Source organism: Kogia breviceps, chromosome 1 (genome assembly GCF_026419965.1).
Source record: "Kogia breviceps isolate mKogBre1 chromosome 1, mKogBre1 haplotype 1, whole genome shotgun sequence".
In the NCBI taxonomy this organism is placed as follows: Eukaryota; Metazoa; Chordata; class Mammalia; order Artiodactyla; family Physeteridae; genus Kogia; species Kogia breviceps.
In genome coordinates this window covers 64,329,814-64,345,990 of record NC_081310.1, presented here as the reverse complement: position 1 = coordinate 64,345,990, position 16,177 = coordinate 64,329,814, and positions in this window count along the sequence as shown.

Sequence of the window (16,177 nt, the reverse complement as noted above, 5' to 3'; positions counted from 1 at the left end):
GCCCAGTTCACAAAACTGGCCCTGACATTCAGGGAAGTTGGCTGGGGTGAAGGGCGGGGGGGGGGGCTGGCTTGGTGAGTGGGATCTTGCCGTGCCTTTCTACTCTCTCCACGCCCCTGACCTTCCATGCTGGTGTGGCCCTGTGCTTCTCTGTCTCTAGGAAGAACTTAAGCTCCTGCTAAACTCCCAGGTGGGATGGCGGTGGAACTTTCGTGCCTAAAGGCAGATGCTGGCTTGCATGGTTGCAGGGGGCAACAGATGGTTCTTGAACACCCTTCAGCGGTGTGAGATGTAAGGAGGGCTTATGGACACTTGCAGGCACCTAGGAAGCACTGGTGTTGTGCTGGCCTCTTTCCCTTGATCTCTTCACCATCATAGGAGCCCTCTGAGGGAGTCAGTCTAGCCTCCAGTTTACCTGTAAGAAGACTCAGCAGCAGAGAAGTAAAGTGACTCTCCCAAGGTCTCATGACTAAGCAGAGGTCAATCTGACTTGGGTCTCCTGCTTCCAAGTTTAGAGTTTCTTAAAAAACACCACCACCACCAAAGTCCTCTTGATAAGGGAGGGGGGAAGGGAGGCCAAGCAGGGAGACAGCTGGATTCCTCTCCACTGAGTAGAGGTGAATTTCCTTTTCTAGGGAATGGGGGTGGCACTCTTAGGCCCTGTGGCTGTTGAGGAATGCAGCAAGATGATGGATTTAAATGTTTGGTCAGGGGCCAGGTGGCCTTTATCACTATTGGTGTCCTACCCTCTGGTGGGCTGCCCTGCCCAGAGGGCACAGGGAAGCCCAGGTTTGGAGCAGGGTTGGTGGTCTAGGCTGAGCCCATGTTCCTGTCAGCTTGAGGGCATCACCTGTGCCTTGGGGTGAGGAGGCAGTTGGGTTGGTAAACAATAACAGAAAATTTGGGGTTTTCCTTTGACTGGGTTGGAGACAGGAAACGCGGAGGGCTGGGAATGACAGTGGGTCCAGTGGGTAGGCTGGCCTTCTCAGGGTCCGAAGGAAATTCAGTTATTTAAGGGAGGAGGGTGGAGTTGGTGAGGTTGGGGAAAGTGGCTGTCTCACCCCCCAACCCCACCCCCTGCCCCACCCGGTGAATGTAAACAAACCTGCTGGGCGCTCTCCAGGGGGCCAGAGGGGGCTGGAGGAGGCTTTGGGAGCCAGCCTCTGATCAGCCCCAGGGATACAGCCACTCCCTGGCTCTGTCTCTCCTTTTTTTCTTTTGTGGTACACGGGCCTCCCACTGCTGTGGCCTCTCTCGTTCACGGTATGTGGGATCTTCCCGGATCGGGGCACGAAACCGCGTCCCCCTCATCGGCAGGCGGACTCTCAACCACTGCGCCACCAGGGAAGCCCTGGCTCTGTCTCTTGAAGCCCATGTTTAGGGGCCACCCCAGGGGGAAGCTGGCTGAGTTGGGGAGTAGCCATTCTTTGGAAGGGACACCAGGCTCTGTTGGGGCCTTTTGGTGGACTCATCTTCCTTCCCCTGCACTCAGTCGGACCCAACATACTAAATCACCAAATAAATACCCAGGCACTTACTGTATGTGCTATGCTTTGGGTAAAACCAAGTGTAAGACCCAGTTGCTGCCCAGCGAGATACAAAATCTGTGTGCAACCATCAGAGGCCTTGTCTTTTCTTTCTGTACATCCGGAAGCCTGGACACATACTTTGTGGCCTGAGTCGATCCGTTCAAAACTGTCCCAGCCCAAGTGGCCTCTTAGGGCCCTAGAGGTTTTGAGACTGGAGAGGTGAGTGAAGTGAGGTCAGAAGATCCTGGATCCTCATCTCCTGTTGGACAAAGCCCTCCATGCATGCCTTGCTCAGGACAAGGGTCGGTCCTCCCCGACCCAGGCACAGGAGGATGACACGTGGCAATGCCAGGACTTCAAGAGGAGGGAAGCACTGTCTGGGTGTGCAGGGCTAGGGCCCCTCCCCCAAACAGGCCGCCCTTTGCAGGGTCAGTGCCTTGGCCTCCTGGGCCCGAGCTGTTCTTTGAGAATCCCTCCATGAACAGAAATGCCACGTTCCGATTCAGCTCGTCTCGAGCACCTGCCATGTGCCACACCCAGCGCTTGGGACTTCAGGGAGACACAGCTGAGTTAGAAGTGGGTCCAGCCCTCCTGGGACTCAGCTTAGAGGCATAGGTGGGGGTTAAATATGATGGAAGGCAGGGAGGATCAACGCTTTCATGGGACAGGCACAGAGCAGGGGGCCTCGGTGGGGAGGGTAGAGCTTTTCTGGCAGAGACTCAGGAGGCCTTCAAGCTGGCAAATTCGACAAACCTGATGGTAGAAAATGAGGGAGCAGCATGGTGGAGGTGTTGCCATCAGATTTCTGCTCCGGTTTCTGGGGAGTAAGAGTCAGCTCTTCCTTTCTAGTTTCACCCCTCTGTCTTCTGGTCTGAACTGCTGTCTTCTCATCACTTCAGCTGGACCTTTGGCCATTGGTTCTGTCCATGGGAAACCTGACTTCTCAGTGGGGGGTCCTCGGTATTTTCTGTTCATTTTCTCTTTTCAGCCCCTTCAACCTGTATTCCCCTCCTTCACCATGTTTGTTCCCCCAAAACCAGAACTTAGCCTATCAGGGATTTCCCCACATATTCTTTTTTTAAAAAAAATTGAGGTATAGTTGATTTACAATATTATATAAGTTTCAGATGTACAACATAGTGATTCACAATTTTTAAAGCTTACACTCCATTTATAGTTATCTAATGTAGACTGTATTCCCTGTGCTGTACAATAGTTGCTCTATAGCTTATTTATTTTATACATGGTAGCTTGTACCTCTTAATCCCTCCATCTTGCCCCTTGCCCCTTCCTTCTCTTCACCCCCACCTATTCTTTTCTTTGGCTGTGCCATGGGGCATGCGGGATCTTAGTTCCTCAACCAGGGATCAAACCCGTGCCCCCTGCAGTGGAAGCTCGGAGTCTTAACAACTGGACTACCAGGGAAGTGCCGCCAGTCCCCGCCCCCCTCCCTCCCCGGTCATTTTATTTGTTTGTTTATTTATTTATTTTGGCCGCACCGCGCAGCATGTGGGATCTTAGTTTCCCGACCAGGGATCGAACCCGCAGCCCCTGCAGTGGAAGCGCAGAGTCTTAACCACTGGAACCACCTAGGAAGTCCCCCCCCCCACCCCCACCCCCACCCCCACCCCCACCCCCACCCCCACCCCCTATTCTTAATTTCATTAATTTTTTTTTTTTTTTTTTTTTTTTCTTGCGGTATGCGGGCCTCTCACTGCTGCGGCCTCTCCCATTGCGGAGCACAGGCTCCGGACGCGCAGGCTCAGCAGCCGTGGCTCACGGGCCCAGCCGCTCCGCGGCACGTGGGATCTTCCCGGACCGGGGCACGAACCCGTGACCCCTGCATCAGCAGGCGGATTCCCAACCACTGCGCCACCAGGGAAGCCCAATTTCATTAATTTTTAAAGAATCCTTACAAGGTTATACGTTAAACTTAGATCATTTTTAGTTACGCATTTTACAGATCATTATAGAAAAGGATAACATTACATGAGATTGGGGGGTCCTGGAAAATTGGGGTGAATGGTTGTCAAGGGCTTCCTTGCCCCTCTTCCCTCTGAGTGTCACTGAAAAGCCAGAGTTCTTTGCAGGTCTTTCTCATCCCCATTCACCATGGTCCGTCCCTACACCATGGGCTCCAGGTGTATTAAACCTGAAGCCCTTAGGAGCTTCCCTGTAACAAATACACATTTTAGTGTACCTAAGCTTCCACACTTTTTGTCACACACCAGCATCTCAGGCCTGGAGTTACCTTGGAATGTCCATCCACACTGTGCAAGGAATAATGATTGCTCTGAAGGGAAGTCAGTACCCAGAGCCTCTGGTAAGGAAATCTTGGCCTTCAAGCCTGCAGGATCTCAGATGGGGCTCTGGGGGGAGTGGCTGCTCCTGAGGCCAAGAACCTGCATGTGGTAAGTCATTTTAGGGGCCAGGCTGCCATGCAAATATATTCGTTTGCATAACTTTCTTGCTCTAAGGGGCAGTGAAGTTTCCTACCCCATCGGACACCCCTGCCAGTATTTGCAAGTGAAGTATTGGGACTGGCTTTCTCCCTTTGCCATCCCCCTCCCTTCATGAGTCCTCTAGTCTCCTGAGTTTTGTTTCTGTCCCCCAGGCCCTGTGTGACCAAATACTGGTCTTGACCTCTCTGATCCTAGGGTAACAGTGTTCCCAGGCCCCATGATGCAAAGTACTGCAAAAGTCATGCAAATGAGTCCCCAGTCTGGGTGGCTCTGGCCCAAGCTTCTGCCAAGTTGCTGGCTCAGGTCACTGCTGCCATGTGAAACGTGATCTTGTTCCTTCCTCAGTTCCTGCAGCTGATTGTCTGTTGTTCCTCAAATAGCTAGAGCCTCCTGAGGCTGTGAGGCCTTAAGGTTCAGAAAGAGCTGAGTTCTCCCAGCCCTTAGCCTCTGATTTGGAGGCCAGTGGTTCTGAATTCACCAGGCAGAGGTTTACTTTTCAAATAAATCACAATCTCATCTGACTCTGAGAATGAGACCTTGGTTAGCTGTGACTGGAGCCTGTGATATGGGGAGATCTGGTGTTTGTAGTAAGACCTAGAGGGGCCAATGGGTCTCTGGCACTCAGCTGTCTCCTTTTCTGATCAGAAACCTGCTTTATGGAAATGTCCTCATAGTGAGACTCTAATCCTATGTCTCACCACACCCACCCACAGTGGGACGAGGGCAGGCCATTTTCTGAGCCAGTCTGCAAGGAAGAGGAAGAGAAAGACGAGAAATCCAGTTTCGTCTGCCGATTCCAGGTTCTTTTTTTTTTTTTTTTTTTTTTTTTTTAAATTTTGGCTGTGTTTTTTTTTTTTTTTTTTTTAAATTTTGGCTGTGTTGGGTCTTCGTTTCTGTGCGAGGGCTTTCTCTAGTTGCGGCAAGCGGGGGCCACTCTTCATCGCGGTGCACGGGCCTCTCACTATCGCGGCCTCTCGTGTTGCGGAGCACAGGCTCCAGACGCTCAGGCTCAGTAGCTGTGGCTCACGGGCCTAGTTGCTCCGCGGCATGTGGGATCTTCCCAGACCAGGGCTCGAACCCGTGTCCCCTGCACTGGCAGGCAGATTCTCAACCACCGCGCCACCAGGGAAGCCCTGGTTCTGAGGATGTCAGCTCACCCAGCGAAGGTGCGTGCGCAGTACCTGCTGGCTGGATTAATGCGTCTAAAGAACAATTAACACAAGCAAGTCCAATCATTCAAAGAAATTATATACACACATAATTACATATACATACAGAGTGAAATGTGAAAGTTTTCTCCTTATAACCTCTCCTCACCTAACTATGTCAACTTCCACTTCAGAAATAACTACTTTTAGCGGCTTGAGTTTATTTTGATTTTATCGAGTCTTACCAAAAACTCTAATTATTTGTCTACATACATATATGCTTAGAAACACAGGTGAGAAATTCCTTTGAAGGCTGTAACAAGTAGCAATGAAATCATCAGGCATATTGTTCGGCAACTTGCTTTTTAAAAAAATTGTGGTGAGAGAATTCCCTGGTGGTCCAGTGGTTAGGACTTGGTGCTTTCACTGCTGAGGACCTGGGTTCAATCCCTGGTTGGGGAGCTAAGATCCCACAAGCTGTGTGGCGTGACCAAAAAAAAAAAAAAAATTGTGGTGAAATACACTTAACATAAAGTTTACTACCACCATCTTTAAGTGTAGAGCTCTGTAGTGTTAAGTATGTTCACATTGTTGTGCAACCAATCCCCAGAACTTTTTCATACGGTCAATCAATATGCAACTTGCTTTTTTAACTTAGCATTTCTTAGTGGGTGCCCATGACTGAACTCAGAACCATCATATTCATTTTTAACAGCCCATAGTGTGGCTATACAATCATTTATCCGCTACTGATGGAGGTCTCATTTCTTTTTTTTTAAACTGTTAGTATTAATGTTGCAAACATCTTGCACAGTATCTTTGTGCACATGTGTAAGGATTTCTGTAGGATAGATTCCTAGAAGCGGAATAGTTACATCAAAGGGTATACACATTTTAGCTTTCAGTAAGCACTGCCAAAAAGTATCGATTTATGAATGAATGGACTTTGCATATTGTTTTCTGAATGAGAGGTCCATGAAAAGATTTGCTGCCAGTGGTGGGGCAATCTGGGGACAGAATAAGTCAGCTGAAAATAAGAGGACATTCAAACCACTTCTCAAAACCAAAAGATGCATACCATGGGCCATATTGTGGGCTACTGGAAAAATCAGATCTGGAGGAGTCAAGGGGATTCCTAAAACCTCTCCTCACACATCAGCAGCTCTGCTCACTCAGTTACGGTTATTTGCATAAATTTTGGGCGTGTAGGCAAAATGGCTCAAAGACGATTCTGAGGTTCAGCCTTGTTCAGCCTCCTACTGGTGTTTGACTCTGAGCAGGTTACCTGATCCACTCCTCAGACTGGGAAGCGAGTGTACCAGGTGGAGCACCTAGGAGTTTGCAGTGTGCAAATGACTTTGACATAAGATAGACTGGTGGGTGCTGTAAGAGGCCCAGAGTGCCATGGGAGGTTACCTGGGAGGGATGGCCCCTCTGATTAAGAGGGTGGGGAAAGAAAGGCACATGACAGAGGAGATAGCTCTGACTCAGGGTCCTAGGTGTTATGGGGGACACAGGAGACATGCAGGGATTTTTTCTTACTATTCAGGAGCTCAGCAACATTTTCCCCCCAAAACCCTTTCTGGGACACTGATTGTGTGCTCAGCCCTCTGCTGATTAGCGAGTCTGAGATCAGGCTTGTGACACGGTGGTCAATAACTCAGATGCACACTGCACACGAGAAAGCTTTGGAGTTATACTCAACTGAGTTCAAACTATTGGGGCTTCCCTGGTGGCGCAGTGGTTGAGAGTCCCCCTGCTGATGCAGGGGACACAGGTTCATGCCCCGGTCCGGGAGGATCCCACATGCCGCGGAGCCGCTGGGCCCGTGAGCCATGGCCGCTGGGCCTGCGTGTCCGGAGCCTGTGTTCTGCAGCGGAAGAGGCCACAGCAGTGAGAGGCCCGTGTACAGCTAAAAAAAAACTATGGACAGGTGACTTGACCTCTCTGAGCCTCAGTTTACCAACCAGTACAATGGGGATAATAATTATGGCACCCCACAACTATTAATTAAATATTAATATTTATAATACTTAATTATTAATTATGAGCAGGTGCCTCACAGATATCCAATTACAGCATAATCATCCAAGGGCCCCAGCTGCTTGCTCTGAAACCCATTGTTGCATCTGCACTGAGGCCATCCTCCCCTGCATTTGCCCCCAGCCAATGACTGGGGGGCAGCAGGGTTGCTAAGGCACGTGGGTTCCTGGGGGAACCAGAACTCTAGTGACTTTGGCTGGAGGACTCCCTGGCAACTCTGTGGAACCTCTAGGACTCCTGTGCCCAGACTCCTCTCCCTCGCTCCTCGATGGGGTCAGACGTGGTATGATGCCTCTCCTTTGCCTGGCCTGGCTCCCACCTTATTTTCTCACGTAAAGGCATTTCCCCTCATAAAACATTTGCATGTTTAATCCCATTTTGTCATCTGCTTCTTGGAGGACCCAGACTAACAAAATAATGTCACTGACCTCATTCAGTTGTTGTGAGGAACAAATGAAAAACTGTGTAAGAGACATGTAAAAGCTTGAGCATAGCGCCTGGCACACAGCGCTCGTTATTATGTATCATAGGAAGTAGTCTTATTATCGTATCAGTGCGAGCAGGTTGACTTAACTAAAAAGGAGAGCTTGGGTTTGGGAATCTGGAAATGTGTCTTCCTGCCCCTTCCCTGCTCTATTCCTTCTGAGCTCTCTCTTCCTGGTGACCCACGCCCTTTCATAACAGTGGCAGCTGTCCCAGCAGTGTCTTGGACTGGCACCCATTGCTCTCTGCCTGGGTAAAGGTGATTGATACTGGTTGGCTTTTGGTTGAGGAAGTCTGCTATAGGGTCTGGGGCGGGGTTGTTCGGACCCACTGGATCTGTTGCCCTTCAGCCCGCAAAGAGGACCCCCGCCCATGCTGGGACGTGACTTGCTGGGAGGCAGCGCGAGTAGCTGTGCGGGGGGGGTGTCACTGGGGGGTGTTAGCAGCTGGGCAGGGTTGCGGGCCAAGGGAGGCTGATGGGAAGATGGTGTGCCTTCAGGTGAAACAGGGGCCGTGAGAGGTGAGGTTGAGTCACAGGGTTTCTCTCAAAACCCCTATGTCGGTGGTGTCTAGCATGAGCTGAAAGTGGAGCCCGCCAGCCCCAGCCTCGGCCCCAGTTCTAAGAATGCATTCCCTTCCCTCCCTCGCACAGCTGACAGAATTAATCAGGTGCCTGACTTCGGGGGTGAAAACCACTGGGTTATATCCCAGCAAAGGAGGCCACAGAGATTGGGGCTGATTGAAAGGAAATGTGAGAGAAGCTGTGTCTAGGTTGGGTTTCAGAACCTGGTTCTTTGTACTCCCACCAGCAAATACAGTGTGGCTTGAGTGATTGAGCAGAAGAGGCGGTGTGGGCCAGCGCCCTGGACTCCCACAGATCCTGGTCACGTTCTGGCTCTTCCACTTGCCAGCTCAAAGCTTTCACCCTCTATAAGCCTCAATTTCCCATCAGTGAAACAGTGACAGAAAGGGCATCTTTGTCATACTGTGTTGTGAGAATTACATAGCTAATCAGTGTAAACCCTTAGCCCAGTTCCTGGCACACAGTGAATGAAGGAACCGCCCAGCTCAGTTCAGAGGCCCCATCCCCCTTTGCGACCTCTCTTCTCATGGATTTTGACCTCCCACAACCCTCTGAGATAGTGGTATTATCATCCCCATTTTATAGTCTTGTAAGTGGAGGCTCAACTTGATTGAGTGCCTAGAAAAAAATCTTCTGTAGTTCAGGGACCTGACATGGTCAGCAGGAGTTTACAGCTGGCTTGGAACACCTCCCAAAGGCAAAGAGGAGGCAGTGAAGTCATCTGAGGCCCAGAGAGGCTCACGGCCGCTTGTCAGTGAACGAGCCAGAGCTCTCATGGACCTGAGGGCTGGAAGGGCACAGTGCAGCGCCTCCTGCCCCCCACCAGGCCCCCCGGATGGAACGCTCCTCCTTCAGATATCTGCACAACTTATTTCCTTTACGTTCTGTTCATGTGTCACTTTTTCAATAACGTCTGCACTTATAGCTCTAGTTCAAACTGCTGGCTTCCTTCCCACCCCCAACTCCTTACTCTGGGCACTGGATTCTCCTCCATGGCTTTATTTGTTTATTTATTTATTTATTTATTTATTTATTTATTTATTTATTTATTTATTTAGTGGTACGCGGGCCTCTCACTGTTGTGGCCTCCCCCGTTGCGGGGCACAGGCTCCGGACGCGCAGGCTCAGCGGCCATGGCTCACGGGCCCAGCCGCTCCGCGGCATGTGTGATCTTCCCGGACCGGGGCACGAATCTGTGTCCCCTGCATCTGCAGGCGCACTCTCAACCACTGCGCCACCAGGAAAGCCCCATGGCTTTATTTTTAAAAACCATTTTTTACTGATGTATGATGTACATACAAAACAATTACCCTGCTTAATCTCCCCCACCCCCATAGATCTGATCACCTTCTAAAGAGCCATCTAACTTATTTATAATGACTGGAATGCAAGCTCCACAAGGGCAGGAATTAGTGTCTGCTTTATGTATCATGTATTCACTGGTACACCCCGGCGCCTGGCACACAGCAGTCCCTATTTGATGAACGTTGGCGGGAACCTAGTAACGTCCTAGTAACAAGCACAAGACGGAGACCCCACCTCCCTGACAGTTTGGAGGAGACAACACCAGGCACTGTATGACTAAATGCCAAAGGGTGTGGCGGAGACAGCAGCACGTGCTGGGGCTAGGAGCATTCCCCAGAGGTTGGCGAGACACAGGGAAAGCCACCCTGGATCTAGGTGCCAGAGGGCAGCTGGCAGCTTGATCCTTCCAGCTCTCCTGTCACCTGAGTCAGCTCCTCCTTCCCAGACAGAGGGGAAGCCTTCCCTCTGCCAAACCCCCATCCCTCTTGCTGCTGCTTCAGCCCATTTCCTCTTGTTCTGCCCTCAGTGGGTCTTGTGGCAGTAACCACACCAACCATTCCAACCCATCTCATTCCACAACCTGACGTCCCAGCAGGCCCAGCAGGGGCTGCCACAAAGTAGCCACAAACCTGTGCAGCTCCTGAGGGCAAGCCGAAAACGCTTTGCCCCTGGAGTAGGGTGAAACCCTGGAGGCCCAATCCCCGGCATCTGTCGGAAAGCAGACCCACAGAGGATGCTCAGTAAATATTGGGTGAGTGGATGGATGTGGCTGAGGGTTAGACGATACCCTGAGAATTCTTTTTAATAACCTAGTGTCTGTCTAGATTTCGGTGGCTACATCATTTAAACAAATTTTTGGTTATTTCACTTTATTATTTATTGTGTTTAGTATTTTAGTTTTATATCACTTTTCTCCATAGAAGCTTCCCAAACTGTATTCGATGTGGTATAATAAAGCTGAATAAAAATAAATAAGAAAATCAAGGAAAAAAGAAAAGTGGGGTAGTAAGGAGGAGTACATCCCATAGAAGCTCTTACGAAGTGGGGATAGGTAGAGCTGAAACCCAGATATTTAAAGCCCTGCTGTTGGGACTTCCCTGGTGGTCCAGTGGTTAAGAAGCCACCTTCCAATGCAGGGGACGCAGGTTCGATCCCTGGTCCAGGAACAAAGATCCCACGTGCTGCGGGACAGCTAAGCCTGTGCGCCACAACTACTGAGCCCAACCGCTCTGGAGCTCATGCGCCACAACTACTGAGCCCGCATGCCACAACTAGAGAGCCCATGCTCTGCAACGAAAGATCTCACATGCCTCAACTAAGACCCAACATGGCCGAATAAATTAAGAAAAAAAAAATCTTTACAGTCCTGCTGTTGTCTATAGGGAGAGTGGAGGGTCACAATTCTTATGGGATCCTAAGACGCCATAAAACCTCTCTGGTTTGTATCACATGCTCCTATCCAGGTACATCAGAGAATAGGTTGAGTGATGGACATTCTGAGAAAATCCCTGAATCAGTCTCAGGGCTGGAGACCTACAAAGGGATACTGCTGTTTCCCAAACTTTCTGAAATCATAGAATACCAAATAATGCTACTCATGCTTCACCCTTATAAACCTGTTACTTAAAAAGTATCCCTGCCCCAAGCCACTGAGTAGCTACATATAGAGCAAAAACCAAAGGGAAGTAATTTCTTTCGGGATTGTTGTCTCAAAAGTGGTAACATTTTATCTGTTTTCACTAACAGAAAATATGCAACAATATTTTTTCCCAATTCTTATAGCACATTAGCCATTCTTTTCATAGGATCTGGACTGGAGTTCCATGAACTCTATAGCTTGTCACCAATATCAGAGTTTACTCCACCCACCCCCCCACCCCCCACCAGGAAGGAGTTCTGTAGCCCTGTCAGAACCCACAAGCCTTTCCTCTTGGTTTGTCCTCGGTGACCCTGAAGAGTGGCAAGTGGTGGCCACTTTAGAATCATCCTGCGAAGCCTTTACAGTGAAGCTAACAGAGCTTCAATTCAGAGCCCTGAGTTGCGCGGGCCTTTTCTAATTTTGTACCTGTAACTTTTTTATTTTTTATAACTATTTATTTATTTATTTATTTTGACTGCATTGGGCCTTCGTTGCTGCGCGCGGGCTTTCTCTAGTTGCGGCGAGCGGGGGCTCCTCTTCGTTGTGGTGCAAAGGCTTCTCATTGTGGTGGCTTCTCTTGTTGCGGAGCATGGGCTCTAGGCACGCGGGCTTCAGTAGTTGTGGCACACGGGCTCAGTAGTTGTGGCTCGCGGGCTCTAGAGCACAGGCTCAGTACTCGTGGCGCACGGGCTTAGTTGTGCCGCAGCATGTGGGATCTTCCTGGCCCAGGGCTCGAACCCGTGTCCCCTGCACTGGCAGGCGGATTCTTAACCGCTGCACCACCAGGGAAGTCTGTACCTGTAAGTTTTAATTTATTTTTTCTTAGAGACAGCCTCCAAATTATTCAAGTTTGGGGCCCCACAAAGCCTAGATACCTCATTGCTTGCAGTTCACTGTGGCAGGAAAGGCTAGCTCTGCACTGCAGATTTCTGTGCCTTCTATTGTTGTTGCTGGGAAGTGGATGCCCAGCCAGGGACTACATTTTCTTCAGTGACTGTGTTCTAATCAGTGGAATGTGGGCAGACAGGAAATGCCCACATTCCCAGGCCTTACCTATAAAAACCTCTCATAAATCTTCCATTTTCCTTTCCATTCAATACCTTCTCTTCGGGCTGCCATGACGACATTCAAGACAACCACGAAAGCTATGGGTCGATGATAGCAAAGTGAATTAAGTTTGACTCCGTTTTTGATGTTTGACTGCTGACATCCGTAGAGCCTGCGACTCTCCTTGTCTCTTCTGCCCCCCGGAGACTGATAAGAAAGCTTAAGCACAACCTCCCTTGGCCCTGGTGGGAGGTTCAAACCATGCAGGTCTCAGCCTGTGCCTGGGAATCCTTAGCAAGGCCCCTCACCTAACTATCCCCAAACCCCCAAGCCCTGCTCTCTCCCAAGCCATTCCTGGACCTGTTTGAGAAGCCACCTTGTCCCCCACAGAAAGCCTCATTATGTAAACAATAAACATTTCCATATCCTCTTGAGGTGTGTGTGTGCACGTGTGTATGATGATCAATCTTGTCATCCGAACCACATTTTGGGTGTGTTTGGGGGTCCATCCCATCTCTGAGGGTGACTCTGACACAGAACCTCCATCAGCATGGATGACCATGTGGAACAGAGTTCTTGTCTGTATCTCTCCACACCCCACCCCTTGCTGTTCCCCGTCCACACACATTCTTTCCGGGAGTGAGAAATAAATTTCTAATGTGTTAAGTTAGTGAGATTTTGGGGTTTATCTGTCACAGCAAGCTATTATGGTATTACCTTAACTTACATAGCTAATGATAAAGCTGACTCTCTAGTTCTAATCATGTCTGTCTAATTAATCCTAATATCCTAAGAAGCTTCTGGGAAATCTGGAAAAAAAAACCCTAAAACATTGGATCTCTTCCTTTCTGGCTTGAGAGAAGGTGCTGACTGCTTATCTATCAAAGAGATTGTGGATAGCAAAGCCATTTGATTCAGGATATGGGAATAAATATGTGGTGATTCTGGAATGGTGGATTATTTATTTGTATTACTATGACTTTATTCATTCATAGTATTTTCCCATGGAAGGAAGAGGAGAGGGACGAGAAAGTTATCATGTGTTATAATACAGTAGGAGAAGGGAGGGAAAATAAGAACCCAGTACAGCAAAATCAACCAGCCAATAAACACCCCAGTCATACACCAAAAGGGACGAGAAAGTTATCATGTGTTATAAAACAGTAGGAGAAGGGAGGGAAAATAAGAACCCAGTACAGCAAAATCAACCACCCAATAAACACCCCAGTCATGCACCAAAGCCCAAGGCAGCTGCAGGTCAGGAACTTCCCTAACCTCCCTCCTCTCTATGAATTCAATATCTCACCCAAAGCCTTGGTTTCTGACAGTAAACATGGAGTTGTATTTGTCCCATCTCCTACTGAACAAATTTCAGCTTCTGTGACATCTCTTTTTCCTAATATGTGAGCATCTTTCCTTCCTCAGTCTCCCACTCACTCCCAGTTTCTATGTGGAAACACTGCCCCCACTGGCTCTCTCTACCTTTGGAGGGGAGAGGAATGCCAGATTATTAAACCAATGGTGTGTGAGCAAGTGGAGAAGGCAGCTGTCACTAGGATTCAGTAAATTTTCACTGTTTAAGGTTTCACCTTTAAGGCTGCGATGCCACGTGTCATTAGGGAGACACCTGAGTCAGGAAGAGTCTGCAGATGTGGGTGCAGAGTCATATGTTAGAGGGGCCTTAAATTCATGCCTGGGACACAAAGTACCTCAAATCTGAAGGCTGGGGCAAGATTGTCAGTGGGTCAGAGAAACTGAGGCTCCCTCAACAAAATGAACAGATGCTTTTACACAGTGCCTGTCTTGTGTGGACAGGACAGATCTGAGGTCTTTCTGCTCTAAATAAGCTATTTGTTTCCTATGGTCATTGGACTGGTAGATTTGAACTTCCATTATGCAGACTAGAGTATCTTGATTTCATCAAGGCAACTGAGAAAGTCAATTTCTGGTTAAGCTATAGTTGTCTATTATTTCTAGCTGACAGAAGGACCTTGATTGTTAGCTGATGTGCTGTGGCCTTGAAACACCATGTGTAATGTTCTATCAACTTGGGCAAAAGTATAGAAGCCACATTTATCAAAAGCTAGATCAGCTGTCCAAATATCTAAGAGTAAAGCAGACCTGGATGAGCACACGCCATAAATCTACTGTAAAAATCTTCAGTGTACAAACAGAATAAGGATGAGGTAACTTGGTCTTAGTTCACATTTAAAAGATTGGGATTTTAGCCGACCCCAGGGTATTAGTTTCCTAGGGCTTCTGTTAAAAACCACCACAAACTGTGTGGCTTAAAACAACAGAAATGTATTCGCTTACAGTTCTGGAGGCTCGATGTCCAAAACTAAGGAGTCACTGGGGCCATGCTCATTCTGAAAGCTCTAGGAAAGAGACTCCTCCTTGCCTCTTCTGGTTTCTGGTGGTTGCCAGCAATCCTTAGTGTTCCTTGGTTTGTGACAGCATAACTCCAATTCTGCCTCTGTCTCCAAATGGCCATTTTTTCTGTGTGTCTGTGTCTCTGTGTCCAAATTTCCCTTTTGTTATAAGGACAACAGTCATTAGATCAGGGCACACAAGACTTCAGTATAACTTCATCTTAATTACATCTGCAAAGACCCTATTTTCAAATAAGATCACATTCCAGGTACTGGGGGTTTAGGACTTAAACAGATCTTTATTTATTTATTTATTTATTTTTGGCTGCGTTGGGTCTTCGTTGCAGCACATGGGCTTTAGTTGCAGCGAGTGAGGGCTACTCTTCGTTGTGGTATGCGGGCTTCTCACTACAGTGACTTCTCTTGTTGTGGAGCATGGCTCTAGGTGCGTGGGCTTCAGTAGTTGTGGCACATGGGCTCAGTAGCTGTGCCTCGTGGTCTCAGTAGTTGTGGCTCGCGAGCTCTAGAGCTCAGGCTCAGTAGTTGTGGCACACAGGCTTAGCTGCTCCGTGAGGTGTGGGATCTTCCCGGACCAGGGATTGAACCTGTGTCCCCTGCATTGGCAGGCAGATTCTTAACCACTGCACCACCAGGGAAGTCCAAATCCTTTTTTTTTTTTTTTTAATTGAAAGGACTTGAACAGATATTTTTGGGAGACACGCTTCAACTCACAACACCTGGTACAGCCAACAATGTAGTGTGGCTGCAACTGAAGGATCTGCAAGACAGTGATGCGGTGACATCACGGTAGATAATCCTGGGGAAAGAGAGTAGTGGTCCTAATCTGCCAGTGGGCACATCCTGAGGATTCTCAGCAGGACTCCTCCTGGTGCCCTTGGCTTCCATGCATCACAATCCATTTCTCTTTTTATCCTTCTGGCTGTTCCTCCTTGGTCTCCATTTCTGATACCTCTCCCTCAGCCCACTCACTAAATGACTGTATCTCTCAGTGCTTTAAATCTTCTATTCTCATGCTCTATAGTTTTTCTGACATCCTCTCCTGCAACTTCAGTAAGTGTTTATGTACTGATGACCCCAAAATCTGTGCCAATATCTCCTGAAATCAAATTAGATATCCATTTAGATATCTTAAGTTATCCCAGCTGAATATATCCCAAATTGCGATTTGCATCTTCCTCCTTTTTTAAAACCTGGGCCTCCTCCAGGATTTCTAGTCTCAGTCTATGGCACCACCATTTGTCTCAGAGATCCTTGATTTCTCCCTTTCCTTCATTCCCCGCATACAGTGAGACATCAAATCCAATTGATGCTACATCTGAACTGTTGCACAAATATGTCTATATAATTTCCTTTTTATTTCACTGCTACTACCTTGGTTCAGGCCACTGTCTTTTTTTTTTTTTTTTTTGCTTGGATAACTGTAACAGGTTTTGAATTGGTCTCCCAGTCTCTGGTCTTACTCTCAGCTAATCCACTTTCCACACAGCAGCCAGAATGCAAATATAATCATGTTACTTCCCTGCTTAAAACCCTTCACTGGATTCC